This window comes from Mus caroli, unplaced genomic scaffold (genome assembly GCF_978045245.1).
Source record: "Mus caroli unplaced genomic scaffold, Mus_caroli_1 scaffold_7, whole genome shotgun sequence".
Lineage (NCBI taxonomy): Eukaryota > Metazoa > Chordata > Mammalia > Rodentia > Muridae > Mus > Mus caroli.
The window spans coordinates 118,324,347-118,350,517 of NW_028227262.1; the positions used below are offsets into that span (position 1 = coordinate 118,324,347).

The 26,171-nt window shown below is 44.0% G+C and overlaps 1 protein-coding gene across 15 annotated transcripts in view; it reads right to left on the reverse strand.

Annotated features, from left to right (window-relative positions):
• Window positions 1–26,171, reverse strand: part of LOC110296538 (uncharacterized) — a 159,193-nt gene that overhangs the window by 66,754 nt on the left and 66,268 nt on the right. For all 15 annotated transcript variants that reach the window (XR_015047669.1, XR_015047670.1, XR_015047665.1 and 12 more), the window contains one exon: window positions 25,201–25,318. The gene's annotated coding sequence lies outside the window, so the exon portion shown is untranslated. The remainder of the gene's footprint in view (window positions 1–25,200; window positions 25,319–26,171) is intronic.

Consider the following 26,171-nt stretch of genomic DNA (forward strand, 5'->3'; position numbering starts at 1 on the left):
ATATTAAATATTAAAGATATTCATGAATTAGAATATTCATCATCATGAGGAATTAGATTTCCCTAAGCTAACATAAACTGTTAATGCATACTCCAAAAAAATTTCCCAATCTGATTGGGAACATGGAAAAATAATCAGAAAAGTCACATCAAAAACTAAAATCTCAGAGTAGACAAGATGGCTCAGAGGGTTAAGGCCCTTGTCCCAAAGCCTGACAACATGAGAGTGATCTATAGGACAAACATAGTAAAAAGAGAAAAACATTTTCCAAAAATTGTTCTCTGACCTACACACACACACACACACACACACACACACACATTTAATATAATTTAAAAACAAAATTTCAAAACAAAAGTTCAAAATGTAGCTGTAAGTAATAGGACATAAAACATAAAGTGTTTTATGTCTGACTTCAGCAGTAAGAAATCGACTATTTCAGCTCACTGGAGAGGCAATATTGGTTCCTGAAGTCACACAATGACATCAGGACCTGAGGCCTTTTCATCTTCCTGTCCAGCCAGTCTCCATGAGACTGCTTCCAGTGTGTCTCCTTTGCTGGAAAGATGCTGCCCCACAATTGAGGTTGTATTTTCCTTCATTTTTTACACAAAGATAGGAAGGGTAAATCTGTTTCTTGTTTTTTTTTAAGATTTATTTATTATAAATAATAAATATTAAGCTGTTAATGGAGTAAGAGTATACACATATACAATTATTTCAACACATACATATTCAACAGTTTATTTTCCCAAATCTGACTTTTTGTGCTATCTCAGACTTTAAAATTTGATATTAGGTAGAGCAGTAAGTATACTGTAGCTATCTTCAGACACCCAAAAGAGGGCATCAGATCTCATTATGGATGGTTGTGAGCCACCATGTGTACCTTTGGAAGAGCAGTCAGTGCTCCTAACTGCTGAGCCATCACTCCAGCCCCGGTAAATCTCTTTCTTACATAATTTTAAACTAAGAAGAACCTTACTTACCCCCTCCCCCCTCCAACATAATTCCATGTAGCTCTCTTTGGAAAGATATTAAATCCATGCCTATACCCATTCCAATGGAATGAATGTAGACTACACATTGTGAGTGGGGGGTGGGAGATGCCCAAGGACAATGGAGATTCCCAGTTGGAAAGAAAAGAGATGCTCTCAGTTGGCCAGAGGAAGAGATGTTGTTCGTTGGCCAGATAGCCCATCATCAGAGCCAAGCAACTGAAGAAAATTAATAAGTCTACCTAATATCAAATTTTAAAGTCTGAGATAGCACAAAAAGTCAGATTTGGGAAAATAAACTGTTGAATATGTATGTGTTGAAATAATTGTATATGTGTATACTCTTACTCCATTAACAGCTTGATGACTGAAATATTTAAATGTGAAGAGTAAAGTTCTATATTCCTTGTAAAACATGTAGATTATCTTTACACACTTGGGTGGGAAAAATTAAATAAAGCACCAAAGTATAAAACATGAAAGACAGTGTTATTGTAGTTCGACAATTCAAAATAAAAGGATGTCGTTAACAAAGTAAATACGTTCAACTTCGGAGATAATTTCCCGGACGTAAAATCATCCTAAGTGCTATAGTTTTAAAACCTATACTGATCTCCTAGATAGAAGTTTTTCAATAAGATTTCAATAGACAAATTCCAGAAGAGGAAACTTAAGACCAAGCACACAAGGAAACAAGCAGTAGCAACAGAAGCTCTGGGAAAGCAAAACTTAAAGCAAAGTCACCACTCTGTATCTCTAAACTGGCGACAAAAGTTTTAATTCTGAAAATATAGAGAGAAACCAAACTCTTGGGAAGCCAAAATCAAAATGTACATAAAAAAATCAATGCGAGACAGAGAAGCCCCAACCAGCCAGTGCACTGTCGGTGTTAGTGAAACTCAGCAAAGGGTGGTTCTGCACCCCAGGAAACACCCGCCAATGCTTAAAGACAACTCTTATTGTCACACACAGGAAGCAGTGGCACTTCAGGGATCTAGTGGGAAGAGGTGAAGGATGCTGATTGACAGTTCCCTCCCAACAAAGAATCACCCCCCACCCCACCCCCAAATGTAACTTCAGAGTGCAGCAACTCTGGCCTGGAAAACTTCACGTGCATCATCACGTGCCTGGGAGACTGGTATGCAAATGTTAATTGCAGCATTGTTTGCTAGAGCAAATAGCAAACTAAAAATAACACACAAGCCCTTAAAGAAAGAGAATAGAGAGTAACTTGCAGATAGTAAAAGGAGGCACGAGTTTACAGCAGTTGTAAAAATTGAGTTTATTTTTGGGGTTGCAATATGAAATCCAAAAACTAATGATGAACAACAACAACAACAACAACAAAAACACATGGTGATGACATATTTTAATGCTCCACAAACAAAGCAATGCTATATATTGCTTATTAATATATTTAATTAATTTATAATGAAAGTATAAATGCACACAGCAGTGACATGGCTTATAACAACTTCAAAATAAAAGTTACTTTTGGGGAGTGAAGGAAGAAGGAAAGACATTAAGGTAGAAAGGACCTTCAGCAATACTTACAGACTTTTTTTGCAACAGACCCACAAGCAATTCAAATATGAAGATCTGTTCGGGTGGGTGTTTTAAGTGCCGATGTCTGATAAAGCATTTTCTGTTTGTTTGAAATGTTTCATAATGAAGATATATTTAAACGTTTTAGGAGCTACATTTGCAAAAATGAGATTTTGGTTGTGTGTGTGTGTGTGTGTGTGTGTGTGAGTGTGTGTGTGTGTGTGTGTGTGTGTGTGTGTGTGTGTGTGTGTGTGAGTGTGTGTGACTCAGGAGCTGAAAGCTGGGGTAGGGAGTCTGGGCTTCTGGAAGAACCTGTCATCGCACAGGCAGTCCAAGAAAGAGAAGTAAGCTCCCCACAAAGCATAGCAAAAATCCTCTCCCAGGGTTCCTTGGCTTGCAGAAAACTGACTTTGCTGCAGACTGGGGCTTGACAGCTGGACCACTGTCCATGGTCCTATTCTGCCCTGGCAGAATTCAGAAGCAAGCTCAACTTAGCTTTGTAGGAAGATGTGGAAGTGTCTAGACAGAGCTGGGAAGCTGAGAGAGGGGTAATATGCACACAGCTGGCTTGAATATTTGGACAGAAGTCCCTACTACCTACAGCAAATGCCACTAGCAGACAGATGTCTGTCTGGAAGGCCCTTCTCTGTGGTTAAAGGACAGCTTCCCACAGTGAGTGCACCGAGGCCTACACAGTAAGGCGTCTGTCATCTTCCCAGCGTCTCACATTTACAGCCGTGAGCATCTCTGTTCCGATGTTTCTCACTGTTTCTTTCCTGGAAGACTGTCAATATTCATCTCTGCTTCTGCAGAAATACATAGAGACTAGCAAGTCCTCCGGAAGGCTCAGAGTCTATTAGGCAATGCTTGTCCTAAGTCACTGGGTCTAAATGAAAGGCAAGAGGAACTCAACCAGGAAACATATTTTATGGGCATCCTAGACTAATTGCCCATCTTATTTTAAAAAGAAAGAAAGAAAGAACATTTCCTGGGATCCCAGGAGGTGTCTGGCATCACACAAAGTGATCTGAGCATGAGAGTGCAGAATACAATGTTTGGGAACACAGTGCTCCTCAGGGAATTAAAATTAATGCAGATCCAAAACATTGCTTAACAAATATGAGAGCTGGTTGGGATAAACAGGGAAAGGCAAAGTGAAAGGCTGAGGGCCCATCCCTCACTGCACTGATAAGGGGAAGAATAAGAACACAGAAGATGCCAAGCCAGTGGACCTGAGAACAGACTCACAGGATGGGCAGAGCACAAAGAAATTTACTCTTTAAAGCCATTTTTAAAGATCTGGTTACTTGTACACACACGCACACACACACACAATCAATAGCTATTTCTGAAAACCCAGTGTGGGGGTGAAATCACCCCCATCAAACAAAATCCTTCAACAGTCCACACTTATTATTTTCTGTAGATGGAGTCAAACCCATCCAGAGTACAGGGAAAGTGTCTGGGGAGGGGGCCGGGCCGGGGAACCGTGAGCATCAGTGGACGTAATGACCAGAACTGAGACTGCAGTCCTGGGTAAGAGCTTTAATGGAGGCAGATGAAATTGGACTATGGACGCTGATTTTTATCAGCAACAAGAAACTGTGCTAAAAGCTCAATTTGGCGTACTTTAGGCTCCTTGGTAAGCTGGTGAGGAATTTTCACTAGGCTGTTTGTTATGTAACGGGAGAGAGAGGCAGCCATACCCGAATGCTGTGCCACACGGGTGAGAAAGCAGTCTAACAGAAAGTTCTCTAGGGCAGTCTTCCCACCGAGGAGAGAGAAGGTCGCTGGAAACCAGGGGCGTTTCGATTCTCTTCCACAGCAGCCTGCCTGGGTTTTCTGTTTTAACTTCAGCCTTGCTAAGCTGACTGTACTAGGAGAGTCAGATTCTATGTGATTCAGTTTTGTTTTTTAAATTATGTGTATGAATGTTTGTGCATGTGTGCCTGTGTGTGTGTGTGTACCTGTGTGTGTTGTATGTGTACCTGTGTGTATGTGTGTGTACCTGTGTGTGTGTGTGTGTACCTGTGTGTGTGTGTACCTGTGTGTATGTGTGTGTACCTGTGTGTGTGTGTACCTGTGTGTGTGTGTATCTGTGTGTATGTGTATGTGTAGGTGAATACAGGTGCCTAGGGAAACTCGGAGATGATGTTATAGACAGTTGTAAGCTGACTCATCCAGTTTGGAACTGAACTTGGGGCTTCTGTAAGAGCCATTTGTGCCCTGAAGCACTGAGCCATCTCTCTAGTCCCCAAGAGTAAGTTGCATGCACCAATGTCCAGCTTCTAACTTGGGGACTCCACAGCCACTGCAATATGCTCACCTTGACATCTACAGGATTGTTGTAGTATTCGAGTCAAACGCTACATGTCTCTCTCTCTAGATTTAAAGGGTCCAGAACTCTCATTCTGTTGTAGACCGTAAGACACCCAGCAGTTACTTCCACATAAATATCTAAAGAGCATCTCAAAACTGACATGGTCAAAGGAGAGTTCTCGTTTGTTTCTTTAAACTTCTTGTATCCGGTAAAATAACGACCTGAGAGGGAGGTTAAGCTTTAAGGTATTTTTCACAAACAAGATGTTTGGGTGGAACATAGCTGAGTTTGTCTCGCATGCACAAACCCCCTGGCTTCAGTCCACAGCACTGCATATGACCAGAAAAATGGCAGTGCATGCAATCCTAGCACCAGAGGTAAAGGCAGAAGGATCCATAGATTTCCTTCATTGTCAATCTTCAAGCACATAGCAAGTCCGAGGCTAGCCTGGGGTTATGTAAGACGATAGATCAATAGACGATTAATGGTATTGCTTCAACTACTCAACCAGACTAATTAGGACCCGGAAATTCTTTCTACCTTGCCATTCTTAACATGCTGGTCTTTAAATCTTCATGCCTTTTGTCTTACAATAAGGATGTCTACCACAGTTCCAACTATTGGGGTGGAACTCCAGACAGCTACATGTATCCCCAAAGGTTTTCACTCAGATCTCAATAACTAGGAATAAGACTCCCTTAACTGCAAAGGGAAATGGGGAAATTGAGCATCTATCAAAAGGGAATGGGATTTTATGCCTGAATCATAGATAGCATCGTGAGTCATCACTTGGGGCTCCATGTCTTGTCTTTCTAAGCAGTCCAAGGCTCGTCAGTGAGGGGGAGAGGGGAAGGGAGGGAGGGATAGCTACTGCGGAGGACACAACAGGCTCTGAGCCTTACTCACAGAAGAAGGCTTCGGAGTCTCTGCAGCTGGAGTTACAGGTAATTGTGAGCTGCCAGATTTGGGTACTGGGAACCAAACCCAGGTCCTCTGGAAGCTCAGCAAGTGTAGTGTGGTATGACCTATCCATTCCCAAAGATGTGCTTACTCTGTTAGCTCTTCTGTGAGTGTGATCAACTGCTTGAGTTTCTGTCTTGACTTCCCCAAAATGATGGGCATGAATTGTAAGCCACATAAACCCTGTTCACCTCTATGCCGTGACACCTCTACACCAATATAAATGGACGTAGAACATGTCTCCTCATGTGCGTGTAATGAACAGTAAGGCTCCCTGTGCTTCCTAACCCCATATATATGTATATGTGTGTGTGTGTGTGTGTGTGTGTGTGTGTGTGTATACACACACACATATATGCTTCCAGTGAGTAGGGACATTATTTGTGGTGTTTGCTGCTCTGTTCCTGATACCTAAATGATGACACATGCTAGGGTCTCACAGGTATTTCTGAGTGAGTGAGTGAGTGAATGAATGAATGAATGAATGAATGAACGGATAGATTTTAAAGTGCAAACTCTGGGAGTAAAAATAACACCTGTAATATATTATCAGCATCCTTGAAGTGTTCCATTATGGAAAAATACAGCACCGTTAAAAGACACAAAATGTGTCTTGCTCTAAGAGATCACAACAAACATCATTAACTTCGACACTGACCCTGCACTCTGCCTCCCCACCCCCCCCGCCCCTTCCCCCCCCCCAGGGGCGCACATGGCTTGCAGTCGGAGCTGTTGCTCCCTCGGTGCTGCTATTTCACATCTTCTATGGCAGGTGAGCTTTCTCTCTGTCTGAAAGCATGACGGCTGATTTTCTCGACATTTTCTGACTGCCTGGGAGAAGTGGGGAAACACATCTGGGAAATGTCCTCCTTCCCTGTATTTTTGGCCATGATTTCAAGAAGAAGAAGAAGGAAGCCTAAATGTCCTTGAGGGACGATGGAAACATTCAGACTCTCAAATGGTCCCTTTTCCTTACATTTTCATACTTTTACGTATGTCCTTTCCAAAGGCCAAAGCTATCTCCTCTTACCCTTTTAAAAAAATATTTTTCCTCTACCTTCAGAGGATGTCTTCTTGTTGTTTTTTTTATTATTTAAGATTGATTTATTTATTTTATGTATATGAGTATTCTATCTGCATGTACACCTACATGCCAGACTAGGGCATCAGATCCCATTACAGTTGTGAGCCACCATGTGGTTGCTGGGAATTGAACTTAGGACCTCTGGAAGAGCAGTCAGTGTTCCTAATCACTGAACCATCCCTCTAGTCCTATCCCCTACTTCCTTAATCAAAGTATTAAAAAATGTCATTGTCTAGTTCTTCCAGTTCTTTGTTGACAAGACCAACAGAATGAATATGGCACTTCTTCTGTCGCTCTGTGATCTCAGCCTTTTGCTGGCTTTCTCTTTCTAAGATGGCCTACTGTGGGCTCAGACATTTAGATTAGCAGACAGCAGAGCCCACAACCCAGGCAGGACTGCAGACCTCTAGTTTACCCACAGGCAACAACACGAGGAAATTAAAATGGGTGATGCTCACACCCACACTAGGGGCACAACATCTGAGTAAAGCTTACTCAGATGCCAAAATGCACACATACTTAGAAAAAATACATCACCAAGTATCACTCATAAATCACACGAATGTGTGCACATGCTCGCTCACACAAAGTCCATTTATGTCTGAACTTCTAGGATTGTTCATAGAACATAGTGAAGGGTCTGGAGCTGGGTTCCAGTGATAGGATTGGATATGTGCAAGGTTCTGGGTTCAATTCCTAGTACCATAAACAACAAACAGCATCATGAGAATAGCAAAGGAATCACCATCTTCAAAGATCTCCAGTGAATCTGTTAAAAATAGGAATAAACTATTGCTCTGGGTTCATTCAACTCTTAGCCCCTGCCCCTTCCTTACCTGCCTGCCAACACACTGTTCTCTACACCCTAGAAACCCCGCTCCAAACCTAACCCTAGTCTCTACCTCTTAGAAAATCCATGAGCCCTTGAAGCACAGTGTGTTTCAAAATGGGCCAAATACATATGAATTTAAAAATAAGACCTACGTGTATATTTTAAAATTAAACAAGGAAAGGAATGAAATAAAAAATTTCAAGTTAAGTTCTTTGACTCGGCCCTATCAAGAGCCTGGTTCCAGCCTCTATCTCAAGTTAACCGGATAACTATTTCACTACAGTAGGTAGAAATGTGAAGATGGCTGCCATAGTAGGTACTGCTGAATTTCCCAACTGGATTTCCTTCCATTTTCCATTGAGTATTTTCCATGTGGGCCTGAAGTAACCAAGTGAGTGCTTTAAAGGGACTATTTTCCTCAGCTGGCAGAAGAGGACGCTGAGAAGATTCTAGATGGGGGAAAGACATGAGGATGCTTGCTGGCCATAAAGATGGAGCAATCAAGGAAGCAGGAATGCCAGAGTCTCTAGATTCTAGAAGCAGCTCACGTTACAAGCAGCTTTTCATCCCCAGGGCATCCAGATGAAAGCCAAGCCTAATTGATATCTTGTTTGGTTTTTTTTTTTTTTTTTTTTTAACCTTCAGGGCCTGAAATCAAGAACCCAGCCAAAGCCACTTTGCCTCCTAAGATCTACAGAATAGTGAGACACACTAAATACCTGGGGGGTTGTTTCAGTCTCTCAAACCTGTGGAAATTTGTCCTACAGCAGTATGTAACAAATAAGCTCAGGTTCCCCAGCCTGAAATAAAGACAGCACTACCTGGGCGATTCCTAAGAAACATCCCAAGCCAACGTTAAGCTCTAATAGGCACATTGTAGCAAAAAGAAATGTACCAAGTTGTTGCTGAATGCTGTGGTGTTCTTACCAGATGCAACGCCCACAGAAGTTCAATCAAGAAGCCTCGTTACGTTTGCTTTGCCATACTTCTTGCGGTCGTAGGACAGAACTAACTTTAGAAGCCATCTCACAAGGGTCAGGAGCATGGACCTGCTGCTTCAGGGAGGACATGATCTGATCTGCAGTGTTTCTAATTCACAAAACAGTCTGCCAAATTTATTGATGCCGTACCAGATCTTACATCTACTGTTCAAATTCAGAGATTTCTCTTTTCTTCTTAAGCTGTATTTCCCCTCCTGAAAAATGACCTTCTCCTTGGAAAATTCTGCTGAAATCTGGCAAGCTATTTCTGATCTTGAGAAAAATCTTGAGAGAGCAGGCAAGGGAGAATCATACACGTTTTAATAACACTGATTCCTGAGATGAAAGAAAGGGCTCAAAGCAGGTCACATACACTCCTCCCTAACTAGATGGAGGAGAGAGTGGACTGGACCTGCCCGCCTGCTTTCTCCTGCAGAAAATGAGAGGTAACCATGGACACTCTGATGAGCTCAATTCAAGAGCAGATGCAGTTTAAACAAAGCTATTTGAGGAAGAGAAAATGGCGGCAGTTAAAGAAGCAAGAGGTTGTACCCAGCGTGAGAGCACTCTGACTCAGGAGTGAGCATCCCAAACAGGAAGAGCTGGCTGAAAGTTTGGAGGGTGAAACCAGCATGTCTAGGACCCTAGACAAGTGCGTGAAATTCCCCAAGTTGAGGTTTACTTACACCAAGTCAGGGTAAGTTTTTAATGTTCTCAGCATGAGGCCTGGGATGTGGAACATTCAATTAACGATGGCTGTGCCCGGAGTAGGCAATTCCATTCCCTATGCTCACTCCAGAGTTCCCGATCATCATCTCTATTAGAACAAAAACAATCCTGCTGGCTAGATCCAAGCATCCTGTTCAAAACTAAAGACAAGAAGCCAGCGTCTGGCCCGGAAGCTCACAGCAAGGGAAGGGAGTCCTTACTAGACCCACAAGAGGAAGGATTTACAGGCAACCACCCGCCCACAAATAAAGATTTCACTCTAAAACAATCCTATTTTCTGGCCCCACTAGTTGACAATGACTTGGCCAATGAAGATGCTATTTTTCCAACATGGTTCACTTTCTTGGCTCTCCTAAGTCATTAATTATGACCACGTTTTCCCAAATGTGGAAATCCCCATAGCTCAGATACCGCTACTTTCTGGCCACCACTCCTTTCCTGAGAAACTTCCACAGCACAAAAATATTTTTGTTTTCCCCACAGGGAAATTTTCCTCACTCTTTTTTCCCTTCCCCCCTTTAAAACCTTCTGGCAATTTCCAGGAACGTATGTGTAGAGTCATCATTACTTAGATCACTGGACAGCCCTTGGGACATCCCACCTCTCATATGATGAGAAGCAATACAAACTTTAGATTTCACATTAATAAAGACAGTCTATGAGCTGCTTTTAATCAGGAAGACAATATGACTGAAAGGAGCCACCCACTCCTGCCCAAGAATATGTCTCTAGGACTTGAGTACTTCCACTATAAATTGTGATGGCCAGAACAGTTGGTGTCACCTCTAGATAAAGTAATATTACACATAAAACGATTCAAACATAGGTGAGCCTTTTACAAACACAGGCATGTAAGCAGGTATACAATACACAGATTAGTTAAATAGTAAAAAAAAATATCAGAGAGGAGGCTAGAAAGGTATCTCATTTGATAAAGCACAAGCCTTGAAAGCACTAGGCTCCCCAGAACTCAAGTTTTAAGGTCTGGGGAAGCTGGATGTGACAGCATGTGGACCCACAGAGCTCGCTGGCACCAGCCTACCATACTCGGTAGGTTTCAGACCAGTGAGAAACCCGATCTCACAACAAACACTTTTTAAATGGGATAAACCATTAAGCAGATAAATAAATCAGGTTGGGCAGAGCCCGAGGTTATAATAATTCCCGTGCTTGTTCTCTGGCCTCTGCACGTACGTGCCCACGTTACTTGTGCACACACAAACACACAAAATGTTACGTGACTCATCCAGGTTGCCTGATTTCCGTTCTGAGCTCGTGGCACCGCTGACGACAGTAGAGGAACCCTGGAGATATTTTGTTCTTTTCAGAACATTCAAGAAGCATTTCTGTGCCAGAAACTAAATTTAGATGATGGAGAAGGGGTGATAGAGGGATGAATCAGACCGGGTCTGTGCCCTCCAAATCTTCACAACCTAGTAAAAATGCATGATGTGTATCCTGGTTCTTGGGTGGGTGGGAGAGGGGGGCTCCAAGCCTCTCCCTCCCTTGGAGAACTCTGGTAAGAGCCGGAGACATGTTTGATTATCAGAACTGGAAGGGGGTCAGTGCTATTGGCACCTACAGGATGAAGCCAACCATGCAATAAAGCAAAACACAGACTCCCAACAACAGAGAATTAGCCAGTCCCAAAGTCAATATTGCGAGGCCAAGAAACCCTGTACGAGCTGCATTAGCTAGAATAGTGGACTTATTGACTGCCGGCTTAAGGGATTGATTGGTTGGTGGGTGGGGAAATCACATGGTAAATGACTTTCACCCTAAAACCCCGGTGACTTTGAATTTATAACTAGAACCCACAACATCTGTTGTGTGTCTTTTGAACACATGGGTGCTGAATAAAGCAAGAGTTAAGGAGTCGCCAGGCAAAATGAGTGGTAATTTAGGCTGAGCTGTTAAGAAGATGAAATTTGGGATGGGGATGGGGCAGAGCCTTCATCCGGCATACTTCAGATTTAATTGCCAGCATGAGAGGGGTTAAGGACGCAGAGGAACAAAATTTTTCTAGATGATGTCACCAAACTAAATGTTAATTCAGTGAAAATGAACTGGCCGTAGACGCACAACTTAGCAACACTCATTTGCCTACAGTTGAAAGAAGAATCTTTATTAAAACAATCCTGGTGGTGGCATAGTGGAAATTCCTCATTGTAGGATGGAAGTGCATGCCATAAAGGTATCTTTAGGTTAGTATCAGAATGTCCCATGCTCCAAATTAGTCTGTTTCTTAAAGTACTGATATTGAGATTACCGGTAGGGACATGAGAACACTGGCCCTGCACCTCGTCTCCCATGTGGTGCCATGGGTGGGGGAGAAAGGCCCTTCCCCTCCCCCACTCTCACCCCTTCCTACCTGAGGCAGGCAGGAGAGCTGGCCCAGAGGTCAGGAGAGTAGAAGTGCTGTCCCTGCCCCTTGCCAGCTGCAACATTGGGTAAACTAGCTGGGGACAGGCTGTAGAGCTCACCCTGGTGGTGTGGGTACAGAACTGGTGGGCTGCCCAGCTCAGCTACTACCCAGGCCCAGATCCAGGGCTTTGAGCCAGCCCACCCCAACACCTACACCATCTGTAACTGCTGGAGTGAGTGAAGGAGCCAGCCCTGTAGATCCAAAGCTGCAGGATCTCTCTGACACAGGGCAGCAACAGCACATCTGAGAGGCGCCCCAGTGAGAATACAGAATTGTAGCAGATGCCAGAGGCCCTGAACCAGACCATTGACTCATGGCAATGAACATTTGCAAGTAAAAAAGTGTAGACAAAAGGGTATACTGGGTGACACCTTGTGACATACCATAGTTTCCATGATGAGATGTTCTTCTTTGGTATTGTTTTGTTTTTATATTTTATTTTTATTCTTTGTGAGCTGCTGCAAAGGCAGTGGACAGGAAGGGACAAGGGCATGGGTGGGATTGGGGGTGCATGATGTGAAATTATAGAGACTCAAGAAAAAGGTTTGAAAAGGTGGGACCATCACTTGATGAATTTAAGAGAACGAGGGAGTAGGATTTTGAAGTGGGGGCCTTAACACTTTATATATGATGTGACTCCTGCTGCTATGCACAGGAACAGAGCAAGGCAAAGGCTGTATGGACCGAGTGTACTCATTCTGTTCACGTAGTTTCACATAAGGACACGTAGGACAGAGTCGACCTAAAGGAACAAGGACTCTTTCCTTCATTTCTTCCCTCTGTCCTCTCTCCCTTCTTTCTGTTCTCCCCCCTCTTCCATTCCCCCTCTGCTTCACCTCTTTCTCAAATTATTATTTTTCTCCCATTCTGTGTATTTACATGTATATATGTGTGTGTGATCTAAGCATCACATACAGGGGTCAGATGCCTTGGGAGTAGGCATGCAGGTGATTGCAAAGCACCACATAGGCCCTGAGAACTGAACCCGGGTCCTTGGAAAAGCAAGCAGTGCTCTTAACTGCTGAGTCATCTCTCCAGACTCTCCTTTTTAAATTGAACTTAAATCATTTTGGTTTTGTTTTGGTTTTGCTTTTGCTGTTTTGTTTTATTTTTTAAGACAAATTTTCTCTGTGTAATTTGGCTGTCCCGGAACTCACTTTGTAGACCAGGCTAGCCTCAAACTCAGAGAGATCTCCCTGCTTCTGTCTCTGCCTCCTGAGTACTGGGATTAAAGACATACACCACCACACCAGGCCCATTTCTGGCTTATTGCCACAAAGTCTCACACTGTAGCCCAGTTTTGTCTGGAACTATGTGGCCCAGGTGGGCCTGTGACACATGGCAGCCCTCCTAGCTCAACCTCCCAAGTGTTGGATTACAGACTTGTGCTGCCATGACTGCCATAAAGAGATTTAGTTTGGCTCGTGGTTTTGGAGGACTTCAGGCTACTGTGGAATGGAAGATGTAGAAGAGGAGTTGGGTTTGTGGCGACAGGAGCGCCTAGAGGAGATAATTCACATCCGGGGGCCGGGAAACAGAGACCATGCTAAAACCAGGGTTCAGGCTGTAATTTTCAAAGGCTCACCACAAAAGGCCTACTACCAGGAGCTAGGCCTCTTTCCTAGATTCTACAACTTTAATAGTGCCACCAGGTAAGAGACAAGTACATGGTGAACCTGGGGTGTGTGTGTGTGTGTGTGTGTGTGTGTGTGTGTGTGTGTGTGTGTGTTGGGGGGAGGTGTTCAGATTCAAACTACAACACAAATATCACTAATAAGAGAAGCGTTATAAATCACTTTTAGCTTGGGATTAAAAATGAAACTATATTGCTAGTACTAAACATCAGTGAAAAACATGATTTACTAAAATTAATACATCTTTTTCAGGAAAATGGGTGAGGTGGTCTAACAATTTGATGTCAGTGAAATAAACAGCCATTGTTATTCAAAAATCTATAACTTCGATGAAGCAATTACCTTTGCCATGCTCTGTGGGTTACCTGGGAGTGATTGGCTTTCTTATTTGGCCTCTGTGACCTGTGTGCAAGTGATGAGTAAGCCAGGAAGTGGCCTGTGACTGTGTCTACTCATCAAATGTGACAGGAGAACAGCCACACTAATACCTGGCAAGAGCTACCCTTTGGGCTACAGCAATGTTCTCTGACTATAACACACAGCGCAGAGACCACAGGGTTCTTGGGTTTTGTAATATGAAGAAGCAAAGCTTGGGAATTTTCCAGTCAAATTTTTGCCTAATGTGGATTTAGTAAGACATACTTAGGAGCAGAGACAGAGTGTTCCCTTTGCTTCTCATAAAGGAATAAATTAGTAAAATCATTTCAGCTCTACACAACAAAAACAAGCTTATGGAGGGAGAGGGCCCCTAATAAATAAATGGGATTTTTAAAACGATGCACATTTTAAACACCAATAAGTTTAGAAATTTAAGAGTACAGGTTGGGTTGGGGGTAGCTCACCAGGAGAGTTTGCCTAGCGTTGACAAAGCCCGGGTTTCGGAGCAGCACTGCAGAAATGTGATACTCAGGAGAACCGGACTTGGGAAAACACCTAGTACTCTCTGTTAAAGCGCTGTGACTGGGAGATGGTTCAGCTGGTAGCCATGAGGGCTGGAGTTCAGCTCCCCAGCACCACCCCAAGGGGTGTGGCAGTGTGTGCCTGTACTCTCCGGGCCGGGGCGATGGAGACTTTCTGGCCAGCCAGTCCAAGTGAGCTCCAGGTTCAATGGGATAGCATGTCCCAAAAGTTAGAGAGCAACAATCACACACACACACACACACACACACACCCCAAAACTTGCTTAAATAGATCATCATTGTTGCCTCCTTTTATTTACAATAAAAAAAGAGAACTTTTTGGATTTCCTTCTAACTGCTGTAGCTAGGCAGTGACCAGTCAAAGGAGATGTCCAACCAGCCAGAGTGGCCCAACCAATATGCAAAAGCTAGATAGCGGCTCTCATTATCTAATATGGTCAAAGGCCTCAGTCTAAAGTTGATTTCTAAACAGAAACCATTAGGGAAACACTCCTACCTTGTCGAGGTATGCTTTAGAATAGAGGAGCTGACTGAGGATTAGAATATGTGTATACAGAAGAAAATTCAAATATCCTTAGTGTTTATTGCATTCAGTGCTATGGCTGCTTATCAACAGAGGGTCCTAATTAACTGTCTTCCTATCATAGCTTTACAGGTGAGGATTTTAGAAGTCAGGGTTTGGGTTTCCTCACTGGACTATCTAAAGCCAAACATAACAGCCCAAATGCATGTCACTTTCTACAATTCTAAACTACCCTAGCACTCAGGTGACTGAGATAGGAGAAATCTGGCTACTTAGTGAATTCTAGGCTAGCATGGCTACCTAGCAAGATCTTGTGTCAGTCAATCAGTCAATGAATGGGCTGACAAGATGGTTTAGAGAGTAGGAGTGCTTGCTGCTCACTCCTGATGACCTCAGTTCAAGCCCTCCAACCAACAAGATAGGAGAAAACTGAATCCCAAAAACTGAACTCTGACCTCCACCCTAGCACTGTGGCATGTGTGTCCTGCACACACACACACACACACACACACACACACACACACACACACACTCAATGCACAATAAAAAAACAAGTAAATTAACAAATAAGCCTTTATTTCTACATCTGACATGACGCAGAAATGTTGTTCCCCTAGCATTCACAAAGGTTATCTGTTAAAAAATGGGAATTAGAGGGTTTATTTTGGAGCCATTTTGAATAACAACAGCTTGGGAAACAGACATAGGTTACCTCAAATTCCATGTTCCAATGTGGCAACAGTTTCATGGAGTTTTGATAGTTTTGCAGAAAGTCATAAATCAAGGCAAGTTTAAATACATGGGTGGGCAAACCAGAGACATGGGTACAGACAGAGGAGGGACGGCTTTCATGTGCTCAGGAGCTCCCTATGACATTCCTAGCTTTGAAGTTGGTGGGAGGTAATGGCCTGCAAAATTAACAGGTCCCAGCAGGTTCTATCTAGTAGGTCACAGGATATTAGTTCTGCCAGAGGTGGGCAAGGAATAGCTGTTCCGGAGGGCAGGGAGTAGCTCGAGATAGGGTGATCTGCCTCTGGACCTGCACACAGTGGCTCCCAAGGTGATGGAATAGAGAGGGGGTTTCTTATTTTCTTTGTGCTCTCTAACGTATGAATTTCTTTACAAGTCCTTAAATAATAACCACCTAAAATCCTCTCGGTTCTACTTACTTAGCCAACATCTCAGTTCAGCCTTTTCTCTTCTTAACTCATCACCCAAATTTGCTTCTCAAAAGCCCATCGCTACTTTGGTCATCTTGGCTCATTTTACAGGGTGGGGTAAAGGGTGGGGCGTCTGGCTGTTTTCTCAGGGCACTTGACCTCCGAGATGAATTTCTTCTGCTATCTGCATTCTTTGTGTCCATAACGAGTGGTTCTGAAATACTGCTGGACCTTCTACTTTCTTCTAACAGGAGGATTTAGTATTTAGGAGACTTGGAGACACATGGCTCAACTCAAGCAGTACTTGTAAACATTGGGCTATCATATGAAATAATCTCAGGGTTTCTTGTGTGGCACAGTGTGTTAGAGGAATAAGAGGGTGATCCAGGAAGACCTCTGGACAATAGGAGGCTACTGAGGCTTGTAGGCATAGCTCACAAATTGGCCCTTATTGTATGGACCAATGAAAGTGTCCTTAAGCCAAATGACTCAGTTTCCTTATTTTCTTCAAGGACCCTAAGGGTTATACTTCTTTGAGACTGGGTCCTGTAAGTAGTAACAGACTCTTCTTCCTCTTCTCCCTCCTCCTCTTCTTCCTTTTCCTTCCCTTCCCCCTCCTCCTTCTCCTCCTCCACCTCCTCCCCCATTTCTCACTTAATTTATAGTACTATGTGTGCTCTGATGATCCACCTAAATGAAGTGAGGATGAGAAATAAGACGAGTGTTTGTGATGGGAAGAGATGTCACAGTCGAGCTGCGTGACTAGCTGGTAAGTTCTAGAAGACAGACATCCATGAGAAGGACAGTTGGGTTCACCTCATGTTTATCTTCAGATTCTGGGCTCTGAACTCAGCCTGCTCTCCTTACGGTGCTGATGCTTCACGCTAGAAGGACAGGAGCCTCTGCTGGCCACCAGCCTCATTTTGTGTAGAATCGGAGGCTTCTGTGACAGTGCCAGCTCAGAGAATTGAACGAAGGAAAGGTGGGTGGAAAAGTACTTGTAGGCGATGCGGAGCTGTCCAGCAGTGAAGGAGCTGCATCAGTGAAGTCCCAGGGAATCACACTGAGGGTGGCAGCTGGGAGCAAGGCTTTCCATGAGAGCAGTCCTAACTGGGAGAGTGTGTATGCCTATATGTATACAACTGTATCCTCTTGCCTTAGGTTTCAGCAATTCTTCGGCTTAAAATATGAAATGGAAAGTTCTAAAAATGAAAATTTTATAAATTTTATAAATTTAAAATTGCATGTCATTCTGGGAAGTAGGATGAAAGTTTATGCCTTTCCCTCCTGAGATACGTATTATCCCTTTGCCCAGTGTATCCCCATTGTAAGTGGCCCATGAGTCACTCAGCAGCCATCTTGGCTACCTTGTTTACTTGCCATGAGATCACAGTGATTCCTTCAAGTAACCCCTATGTGGCTTACTAATGGCCTAAAGACACGATGGTGGTGACAACAGAGAAGCCATAAAGGGTTTCCTTTAAGCAAAGAGGTGAACTTTCTTAACTTGCTAAGGAAAGAAAAAAAGAAGACACTGAGGATTCTGAGACCTACAGAAAAAAAACAAAACAAAACAAACAAAAAACCCAAATCTTGTACCTATAAAATGGTAGGAAAAAAAGATAACAGAACACTGTGTCCTACTTTGCAGTCAGTCCCAAGCTGCAAAAGTTATGGCTATTGCATGCAGTAAGCATACAGAAAGTTATAATGGAAAAGGAATTACATTATGGATCTTGACACTATCTATGGTTTCAGGTATCTACTGATTGCTAGAGCTTATGCTGTATATGAGAGCACTAGTACTGTAGCAAACATACTGTGTGCCTTCACCCAACCCATCCCAAAGCAGGGATGAAGAGAGAGCGAAGGCGGAAATGTACAGGGGAAGAGAAGACTTGAAGATGAGAGAAGGCAAAGACAGGATTATCCTACACAGGAGCCATTGCTCAGTTTATCACTGTTCATCCACTTAGTGTATGCATGCACTCGTGAACACAAACACGCATGTGTGTGTGCACACACACACACAATCTGTAAACATGCTGTGTAAATGTGTTGCACCTTCAGTATTCATGTTGTGCAATCAGAAATAGTCATTTTAAGCATACCATTTTGGAGAAAAAAGTAGCTAGTCAAAGCCTTCCCCAAGTATATAACTTAAAATTTTAAAAATAAAGTATATGGGTCCTATAAGAGTCTCCCTGTTTTCCCCTTTTTAAGTGGCAGGTGCATCCCCTCCTGTGTATGCATACTTACCTGAAAAAAATGTTCAATAATATATTGCACAATTAATTTTTTTTATTAAATGACTTGATGCCTAGCCATATTTGTCTCTTTTCTTTACCAATGGAAAACCAAAATGACCACAAATATCCTAGATTTGGAAAAGGTAAGAAATTGGGGGTATTTCTTGTCTAGGTTTCATATCCCAGGCAATTAAATATTATTCAAATTTTACAGGGATACTTAATTAATGGAAGAAAGTTAAGTTATTCCTTTGTAATTTTTAAATACTTTGAAAAAACTATAAGCTGTCTCAAAAAAAAACAAAAAAAAAAGAAAAAACTATAAGCAAATGAATATTTTTATTTCAAAATTGAAAATTCACTGTAGAAAATCTGGGAAATACAAAAATATGCACATCTCAAAACAAAGACTTTACACAATCTTATTGCAGGCTCAATATTTTTTAAATTAAAAAAAAAAGAGCACAGTAAAAATAATTTTTGGTCCAAACTGAAAATCATTGTCTACACTGATTTACTCCTCCAGTGCAGAGAACCAGGGTCTGTGTATGCGGCCAAACTACGCAATGCCCCGCCTGTCGACAGAGCCAAATCATCTTTGGGCCTGGTGGGCAATAAGTTACCAATGGCAAGCTAGATCCAGCCGTAAGGCTGTAGACAATCCCTCAGCTTTCTTTTCATAACTAGAGGCCCAAGAAATCATAAAGAGGAGCATGATATCATAGGACAGCTTTATTTCTGTGAACTAACACTGCAGGTTTCCCACTTTGGACAGCTGTAGTCAGTCACGTGCTACCCAGAACAAAAGCCCACAAAAGAAAAAGTTAACTCCAGCCTTGGGGGGGGGGGGGATCCTTTTATCCTTCATGAGTCTGAGGCCTTTAAATTTGTCACCTGAATGTGATATTAACATAATCATCTGCATTTTCTGCTAATGAATGCACCTGTTTCTAAGACTTTATTTTAGCAGTTTTAATGAGCTCTTCAAAGGAGTTTGCCTGGACTTACCGCTAAAAGAAAAAAAGCAGCTGTAAGCAACTAACGCTGCATTCGGAATTCGAGTCAGGGCTCTGTGAAGTTGTTAAACTTGAGGAGTATCTATCTACCCATCTGTCTGCAAGGAGACAGAGGTTGCTGAGCTAGAGCCACCGCCAGTGGGAAATGCTCTAGTGAAGGTGGGCCTGGCTATGGAAGCCTCTTCGTTGCTCGGCCAGAAGGTATGGGTCTCGGGCAATTCTCTGAATCACCATGTTCTTATCTGTATATGGAGTCTACTTGTAAGGGTCGCACGCCTTGTGCTGTAAAGCACTCAATAATGTTAGGTTTCCCTATAACCATAATGTTTATTCTTAAGGAGATGTGACTTAGCAAATGGCCACACATGGTTGGAATTCACTTATGTAAAATACCCAGACCGAGAACCACAGAGAAAGTAAATTGGCGGTGACCAGGTTCCGGAAGGAGGGAGCCAGCCTCAGGCAGTAACAACTTAATGGATGCGAGGCTTCCCTTTGGGAGTGATAAAAATGTTCAGGAACTGGATACAAGGGGAAGTTGTGCAATGTCACAAAGACACTACAGGTTTCTGTATTGCTGCCTTTAAAATAGTGGATTTTGTTATGTGAATTTCACCTGAAGCATAAAACAAAAGCACTCCTTTGAGTAATTATTATTAATAATAATAACAATAATAATATGACTTTAAATGGATCAAGCAAGTTGTTTGATTGACTGCAGATCCTAAGAGAACTCCTAGGTGAAGAATGACTCATCAAACATCACGCTAAGGAAACCAATCAGCTCTCTCTACAGAGCCCAGAGGGTGTCCTCTCCATGCTGAATCACACCTCTTGTCAGGGAGGAAGTATCTCAAGAAGACGTTACCAACCAACCTGCAGATGTTCAAATCCCTACGCAACCCTGAAAGTCATGGGCATTTTAAACTACCATGTGGGTGCTAGCATAGCAGGACAGAGATATAATACTCCATGTGATCAAGTCTGTCTCGCAACTACCACATTTGTATGACTGCCATCTCCCTTGGTTTTCCCTCCGCTCCGTCCTCTGTGTATGGACTAATAGACTACCCCAAGTCCAACTGAATAGAAAGTCAGAACTAGGTCAAGTGTTGCTTTAAAAAACAGCATGGAGCAGACACACTACAGATCATGAGGTGGCAGCATCCTTGATTATAATGCTACCTCCTCTTTTTCTTGTCTTCCTCTCCCCTCTGCCTCTCTCCCTCTCCTTTCCTCTATCCAGCAGGTGAGATAGCTGTTAAGAAAATCTCCAAGTCCCTTCAAATTTTTATTTCAATAACAGTGAACATGAGCAGCAGAAACTGCCTCTCAGGACTCTTCTCGGGTACAGTCAGTGTTGGGAACTGGTTCACTGGTCATTCACTCAGTGCTGGACAACCATTCAGAAACGTGGCTTAGCTAAGGAACCATCACCAGCTACACATGGGTTTCTCTGGAAAGGTCCTGATTTCTAGAATTCTCCAAGCCAAGCCTTCTGGCAATGCTGTGCACCCCCTCCATTCTAAAAGAGCCTCTGTATCCAGACTGACATGGAACATCTCTCCAGAGGACTTTGAGTTCCATTCTGAGACCTCAACTTTGTAACCTGAGCTCACCTCCAGCCACCCTCTGGCAGTGTTCAGCCAGCAGGGCACTGGCTGCATGCTGACGAAGGTCTTGCTATGCCGCACACCGTGGTCCTCAGAAAGGGCAGCATCAGCATCACCTGGATGGTCAGCATCAGTTGGTAATGCAGCCTAGCTCCCACCCTCAACCGACTGCATCAGAGCCTACAGCTTAAGTTCAGGTTCAGGAAGCAGCGGTCTAAAGGATCATCATCTGCTTGGGGTTGCTTCTGCTGGCAACGTGACTCACCATGTCAGGCTCCCAAGTTGTATCCGTGCATTTTCCATTTCAAGGCTCTACACAGATTTCCCTGCAGTACTCCTGGGCAAGCGAGCTCAACTTGGATGAGTTCCCACCCAGCGGGCCTCAGGATGGTGGTGCTCTGAGCGGTCACACCGTTATATAGTGCAGCCTCCTGCTAAGCAAGCTATGCCCACCCCCTAGGTCACCCTGCCCTCCTGTTCCCTCAGCTCCAGTGGTACCATGTTCATAATTTGTTGTTAAAGAAGGAAATTACCAGAAAGAAAAAAAAATAATGTCTATAAACCTGCACAGTTTAGAGCTAAAGAATATGTTAAAATTTTCCATTGTGGAAATTTCCCAGCTACTGGGCTCTTTAGATTTTTTTTTTTTTTCAGAGCTGCAAGCAAAGAATGGAAATTTCCAAACGCAGCATCGAGAGCTGCTGTTCTGCTGACTGTCTGGCTCAGCCGGGGTCATCTGCTTCTCTAAGACATCAAGGAATGCCAAGGTAGGGCTGAGAGAACACGATGGGCTTCCTCTGCCGGCGGGAAGGAAGATCTTTGCGCTGCCTAAGAGCTGGGAGGAGAGGAGAGGAGAGGCAGTAGAGGTGACACCCCCTGCTCCCTCCCCCTGAACAGGAAGTCATCTCACTTGACTTCTTTCCAGGGGCAGCTGGCTGGCAGGATTTGTGTTTTTAAAAGACATTCCTAAGGTGGGTGGGAGATACAGAAACATGAAAGAAAGAAATCTTTGTTGGGGTCTAATTTTGAAAGGACTTTACCTGGTAGTTATATCATTCAATCATGTGACCTATCCAAGAAAATCAGTCAATCAAAATCTCTCTCTCTCTCTCTCTCTCTCTCTCTCTCTCTCTCTCTGTGTGTGTGTGTGTGTGTGTGTGTGTGTGTGTGTGTGTCTCATGTAGCCAAGGCTGGCCTTGACCTCCTGACCCCCCTTCCTTCACCTCCCAAATGCTGGGATTAAAGGCATGTGCCATTATGCCCAGCATTATTTCTGAATTTAGAATCTTCAAGCTGTACCTCCTGAGACAACTCTATCTCCCCATCCCCATAAACCAAACCTTCCACAAATATCTCAGCAGGTTCTGTCCCCACCTCGGCAATAATTTCAACAGGCCTGTTCCTTTCCACTGAGGCTACGTAAAAATACATTCCTGTTCACAGCTGGTCCTGCCGCCTGAGTCAACAGGCATCTAATAGTTCCCTGAGATCTGGCATGTTCCTTCCACCCACGGATGCTGTTCCCACAGAAGTCTCAACAGCAGCAACTCCATGGAAGTTGGTGTCAGGGCGTCAGCTTCCTGCAGACGCCGAAGGACCCCGAGTGGCTTTGGAACAGAAGGGATATTCTCAAACCTAAGCCATGTGGTTTTTGTCTGACTGAAAGTTTGGTTTCTGTTTGTCACCTTTCAGGAAGTTCTTAGCAAACAAGTGTTATCTATGAGCTCTGTGCTCTGCCATCCCCTGGCACCAGGGAAAGGACCGCAATGAAGGGTTTTTGACATCCTTGTTCTTTATACTAAACATTCTTTATTGAAACAAGTTTGATAACAGTGACAAATTTCTGGCAAGAAACTTAAAAAAAAAATCACACAGTGGCTCCTGATTATAAACTCAACACTGCTACAAGTTCGGGACCAAACAGGTCTAGAGGGTGAGACCCTATCTTGACAAACTGAGCAGGAACATGGATGGGTTAGGGAGGTGGCTCAGTTGGTGGAATGCTTGCTGTGCAGGCATCTGGACCTGGGATTGGATGCCAGGTACCCTTGTAAAGTCAGGCATGATGGCATGCATCTTTAATCCCAGTGGCAGGGAGGCAGAGATGGGGGGAGCCCTGGGCTCACTGGACAGCCAGTCTAGCCAAACTGATGAATTCCAGGGTCAGAGACAACCTGTCTCAAAAAACAAAAACAAAAACAAAAAAAAAAAAACAAAACAAAATGGGATGGAGAGTGGTTGTGGAAGACATTTCATGTTTTACCTCTGACCTCCTCACACATGCACATATACCCCAAGAAACAGAAACATAACACACAAACACACACACACATACACACACCGGACACATCAGACAGAGAGAGAGAGAGAGAGAGAGAGAGAGAGAGAGAGAGAGAGAGAGAGAGAGCAATAATGGGGTGGGGGGGTACCAGCCAACAGCTAGTGAGTAAAGGAGCTGTCCCATATCTGTTGGTTCAGTCCCATCTATACAGAGAGACATCAGTGACCAATTTTAATGCCACCTGCACTTAAGAGGGGCACGGAGTGATGAGCAAGAGTATTTTGTGTAGGTCTGTTTAGACATTAGTCCCAAAGGATGTTCAGTTCAGCCACTGGTTTCGTCTGGGATAACAATTTCCTTTATGTCTTTAATGGGTTAAAAATCGAGCCTGGTTCCCTAGTGAAATTCATCAGGTAGGGGCAGGAATGTGGGTCTGGGCCTCACCAAGGAGCCCCATTCTCCTCCCCCTCTGTGTCTGTCATGTGCTAGAGGATAATGGTCCCTTCAGTTGAAGAGAGTGATGACTCACAGCTGTGGGTGGGGGCTGAACAGACAGGTATGATGAATACATCTTTCCCCGTGAGACCCAGAGACGACTTTTTAAAAAATCTGTGGTTGGGATGCGTGCTGCTCCAGAGTATGATCTACTGCTTGGGATTTCAAACACGGCCAGGTTCTGTCCCTCCAGTCTCCCTGCTGTCTGCAGAGTCGCTTTGCAGCAGCTCTGATCAGAACTGGGGCTGCATGCTGGACCCTTCCAATCCAGGTTGGCTTTGTGCCTCTCTCTGGCTCTGGCTATCAGAATGGACCAGAAGTAACTGTGCTGAGTCCAAGCCGAGCCTCAAGGGCCTACCTCCACTGTCTCTCTTGAACCTGCCGTTACTGGCCGAGCATAGGCCAACCTGTAGGAGGATGAGTGAATGTGTACAGAGGGATGAACTGTCCTAGTAGATGGAATCCTAGGCCAGGGCACTGCACTGGGCCTGATCTTTAGGACAGGGTTTGCTGACGTCTGATCTAAAGCAACATGTTACCCACAGAAGTGTTGGTACCAATTCTGGGACCCCAGCTTCTCCATTCGGATTCATCTCTGTCATTCTGGAAGAAAAGGGTTAACTCCCCGTAGAAGAAGATAAGAAGGGGCTGAGGATATGGTTAAGTGGATGGAACGCTTGCTCTAGTTTGCACAAAGGCCAAGACTGGAACCCCATGACCGCATAAAACTGGGCATGCTGGCATAGGCCTGTAATCTCAGCACTTTGGAGGTAAAAGCAGGAAGACAGAAGTCAAGGGTATCTTTGGTTTACACAGGAAATATGAGACCAGCCTGGGCTACATGAAACTCTATCTCAATTTTGGGGGGAAAAAAAAAGCAAAAATAAATAAATAAATAAATAATAAAATTAAAAATAAATTAAAAAAAAGGAAAGGGGGGAAAAAAGGAGTGGTTGATGCAGATCCGAGATAGCACTGAGCACGTATACAGGGAACAATTAAAAGCCTCTTAGCCACTTCCTCCTCAATGGTTGTTCGGTTAATGCTACAGGCCCGAATGATCAAGCAACATTTCCCAGCCTCCAATCTCTAATACTAATTTAACAAACGCACGCTGTATGTCTCAGTAAGGATGGGGCGCCACTCGCACTTCTGCCTGCTTGGAGTTCCCCGAGTGTATTGTGCTGTTTCACGCCTCCCTAACTCTGCACACAATGTTCCTTCTGCCTGGAACACTCTTAGCCCTCTTCTCTTACTGGCTGACGCCTACTCACTGATCAGAGCCGAGCTCAAGGATACTGCCTCTTGGAAGACGTCCCCAGGAGCACCACCACCTCCTCGCCCTCAATCTCCGGCCACATGCTCCGTCTCAGCACTCATTCTGCCAGCCTAACAATTAAAGCGGAAAAACCGTTTCTATGGCGCTCGGCACTTACTGTGTGCCGACACTATCGTACAGAATCTTCTGGTTGAAAGCGTCCACATCCCCGTGTCATGCCGTTGTTCCTCAAGGCAAGCACAGGTTCAGAAGCACATGCTGTGACTTCCTCCCACCTGTTGAGCAAAGAAGATGCCACGGTGATTTATCATATACACTGTATACCCACTGAGGGCACCTACTGCATCTTCTCATTCTTGCGGTACCCGGAACAGACTCGGAACAGGCAGCAAGAGGAACAGCAGCAAAGAGCAAACAATAACACAGCCCAGAACACATCTTACACAGTGTTCACAGCTCTCCCCGGGGCCAAAACCGGACAGTAACTTTCTGAGGTAGCTGTTATAATTATCATGGTGCCACATATCAGGATCGGAAGGCGTCAGGAATTCTCTGGTAACTTTCCCAAGGTTACACAGCTAGTGTGCGATAGAGCCAGTCCCAGAGGCTGTGTTTACAACCACAGGAGAAAAGGAAGGCTGCAGTGACTCAGCAGAAATCCATTTCCCTCCTCAAAGAGGAAGTCAGAGAATGAAACTCTGAGGCTAAGAGTAGTCCAATGGGCATGGCTGCATACTTGGGTTTAACAGGCTCGTGTCACGTGGGCTCGAAGGTGCTCAGTGTAGAGAGGTGGGTTGTTCTGATGGGACCTCCAATGGTTTTCCTGTTATCATGTTTACTCAGCATGGTGCCTAACAGCCCACGTGCTGCAACGGGGGAGAGGGGGGTTTGTTTAAGGCCTCCGTGACAGCAGACAAAACCTTATGGCATAATCCCTAGGCAGGCCTATTCCATCGGATTCTTTACCAATGAGCATCTGGAAGACGATCTTGGAACTGTCTAAGAGGCTGCTGAACCTGGCTAGGCACTTTTTGTAAAATCACCATGGCCAGCTGCTTGCTGAAGCGTTGGCAAGTCCCCACAGGGCCTCCCAGACACTGTACCTCGCAGTGAGACAGACAAAAGCAG